This window comes from Zea mays, chromosome 1 (genome assembly GCF_902167145.1).
Source record: "Zea mays cultivar B73 chromosome 1, Zm-B73-REFERENCE-NAM-5.0, whole genome shotgun sequence".
NCBI lineage: Eukaryota > Viridiplantae > Streptophyta > Magnoliopsida > Poales > Poaceae > Zea > Zea mays.
The window spans coordinates 64,056,925-64,060,237 of NC_050096.1; the positions used below are offsets into that span (position 1 = coordinate 64,056,925).

At 40.5% G+C, this 3,313-nt stretch overlaps 1 non-coding gene across 1 annotated transcript; it reads left to right on the forward strand.

Annotated features, from left to right (window-relative positions):
* The first annotated feature begins 2,865 nt into the window (after positions 1-2,865).
* Positions 2,866-2,946, forward strand: TRNAL-AAG (transfer RNA leucine (anticodon AAG)). The gene has a single exon. It is a non-coding gene; the product is annotated as a tRNA-Leu (tRNA).
* The last annotated feature ends 367 nt before the right edge of the window (positions 2,947-3,313 follow it).

The window sequence follows — 3,313 nt, forward strand, 5'->3', positions numbered from 1 at the left end:
GTTGCTCGTGAAAAGGCTTAAAATGGGTAGATGTGACTCAATTATTGATGGTACTTAATTGATTATAGTTGAACTATTATTTAAAAGTGTACACTGAGTAAAAAAACCCGCTGATGACCTGAAACACGATAGGGTTCGGGTGCGGGTTTAAAATTGCACCTGTAGGTGCGATTTCTGGCGGGTTTTTGCTTCACCCGACCTAAACCGACCCATTGCATCCCTACTGAGAATACAAGCTCGGAGATAGAAAACCCAATAGAAATAATAACTTCCTCACTAGAAAGAGTGCAATCCAAGCTCGGAGATAGAAAACCCAATAGAAATAATAACTTCCTCACTAGAAAGAGTGCAATCCAAATTTTAATTACACACATTGTTGTACTTTCTGCTAGAACAGCATTGTGCCTTGGATCGATAGGTGGGCCTGCCACATTCGATGGAAGTCCCACCATGCCCTTGATACACAGACTTGGCTTCAAGGTACTGCTAGCATTCTCTCGATTCTCCCTGAGGCTCCGTTTACGCCATCGGCAGGTCATGGCTTCGCTCTAGATGGAGCCTTCATTTGGGGCTTTGTGACCCACGCTGGAGCAGGTGGCAGCCGGCCAGCCGCAAACACTCGAGCTCTTTGAAGGGCTCGGTTTTTGGTAGGCGAAATCTCTCCGAGGTCTAGGATCCTCGACGATTCGTTCACTTCCATTTGAGTTCAAACATGCGTGCTTTCAGGGGCGGAGGGCCTAGGGTCCATTGTGGCTAGGTATAGCTCAAGCTATAGCTAATGAGAAAGGTGATAAAGGTCACAAACCATATAATTCACAACTCGCCCTTTAAGTATTATAAGAAGTCATTTAAGTAGAATGATAGGCAAATGCAATTGTCTAGGTCTTTAAAACTTATCTAGCAAAATTTATCAGTATGATATTGTATTATCAGTATAACATCACTATACGCCCGCTTTGCACGTACGCTTTGAACGTACGAGCAGATGCAAGCAAAAGTAGGTTTAAAATAGCTTATTTTGTATCCGCTCGTGCAGTCCGTATCTTATATATGTAGACAACTAAATATAAGTTTAGAGAAAGTTAACGCAGACGTACGGAGACGAACGAGGAACATGCCTCGCCAAACAGGAAATAAAATTGAACACGGTCAACTCGCTAGCTCTAAAATAAATCCGCGCGCCCTTCAATGGTAGGTTGCAACTATTCCTCTGTAGCGCAGATCATTCTGATTGCAATCCATCCGATGATCCACATCCTATGTTGCAGCAGCTTTGCTCGACGCAAATCCACACGCAACTCGGCCGGACTGGGGGCTTCCAATATCGGATGAACGACCGCGTCGGATGCATGCATCGATCGTGTCAGATGGACAGTTACAGGCACGATCAGCAAAGGAGCCATTGGCAATTTTGCCATTATCATTTGTGGGCTTCACCAGTATGTAATCGGACCCACAAATTATAGACACAGACGGTCCCACCAGTCATAGACATGGGATGACATAATAACAGACAGCTAAAATTGAGAGTGACAAAACAGCAAATTTCTCTCAGCAAAGGTAGTCGCGCCTTTTTCCATGATGTGGCGTGCTGTCTTAGTTGCAGCACCTAGTTTTAACGGAAAACAAGCGGCTGCATCCACCGTTTCCCCTGCAGCGGCGTGCAGTGGCCAAATTTGGAGGTCGTAGTATACTGACAGACCGAAAGCACCCACCAGAAACCACATCCAACAATAACAGGGCCTAAAATCCAAGTCCTGATCAAGAGAGATTCTTGCAACAGTTTTTTCACGTAAAAGCCAAAGCCATAATTAGAGTTTGTCTCACGGAGTTAGTGCATCGTGTCGTGTGGGCAGGTTTTTGTCGAAGAAACGAACCCATCTCGTGTTTAGTTGAAGTTTCGGGCGCTTTTGGCCATTTTAGTCACTAGTACAAAAAAAAAAAAACTCTTGCTGCGGCGAGGTCTAATTCCTACGTGTTTTGGTTATGAGCGTCGGTGAAAATAAAATGGTCGGCTCAATTTAAGTAAAAAAATCATATATTTGTACTGACGGTTTTCTTAATAGAAATCATTTCTAATCTGACTTTTTTTTAGTTTTTCAAATACCCTCGTTTGAAAACCACCGAAATAAAAGTTGTAGGTCTCTAGAAGTTATGAAACTTTGTAGTTGAGAACTTTTTATTTTTATTTTCTAGTTGAAATCATCTGGTCTCTCAAAATCGCAAATAAATTTATGAAATTTGAAATGCAAATTTTGGAAACGGCCTCGGATGAAAAAAAAAGGTACCCAAATAAAAGGTATAACTTTGTAGTTGACAACTTTTACGTTTGAATTTGGTTACGGCCCCAACCAATTAGTTTACACTCGGTTTATTCTGATATGTGGGTAGCAAAACTGTAATCTATAGACACAAGTAAGTTCTAGACAGAAAGTAAGTAACGAGTGGAGTGATAGAGGACGCTACGCGCGAAGGTGAGATCGGGAGTTTGATCGCTATCAGCCGCGTAGCACGCAAAAAAATGCAAAATATTTTTGTTGTTTTTGAAATCCAGTTTATATTTTCTGAAATATAATTGTTCGATTTCCACTGGCTAATATAATATTGAGTGGCTAATAGGAGCAGATGGTGTTTCATAGTACATTGGAGACGGGCAAGCACGTGAATGGATTAGAGAGCGACGTGATGCATACTCTATTCTTGCAGCTTTCCAGCTTTGATGGACAGCATAATCCGCCGAGATTCACAGATCAAAAGTAAATGTACGTTCACAAAAAACACGATACGTAATAACACTATGTAGTCAGTTTATACAGCTTGACGAGATGACCACAAATAAGACTATGTAGTTAGTTTATACAACTTGACGAGATGGCCGAGTTGGTCTAAGGCGCCAGATTAAGGTTCTGGTCCGAAAGGGCGTGGGTTCAAATCCCACTCTCGTCAAATTATTTTATATTTTTTTATATATGATTTACAAGCCCACACTCATCAGAGTTATTTTGTAGTTTATATATGATCACTAGGAATATTTTTCTTGGTTTTCTATAGTAATTTTGTCCACGCTCGTCAAATTATTTTGCGTTTTTTTCATATATAACCTACAAGACCACACTCATCGGAGTTATTTTGTAGACCAGGAATATTTTCTAAGTTTTCCATAGTAATTTTGTTTCTCCTTGTCGTGATGACCTCCAAATTGTTTTGTATTTTTTTCATATATGATTTACAAGCCCACACTCATCAGAGTTATTTTGTAGTTTTATATATGATCACTAGGAATATTTTTCTTGGTTTTCCATATTAATTTTGT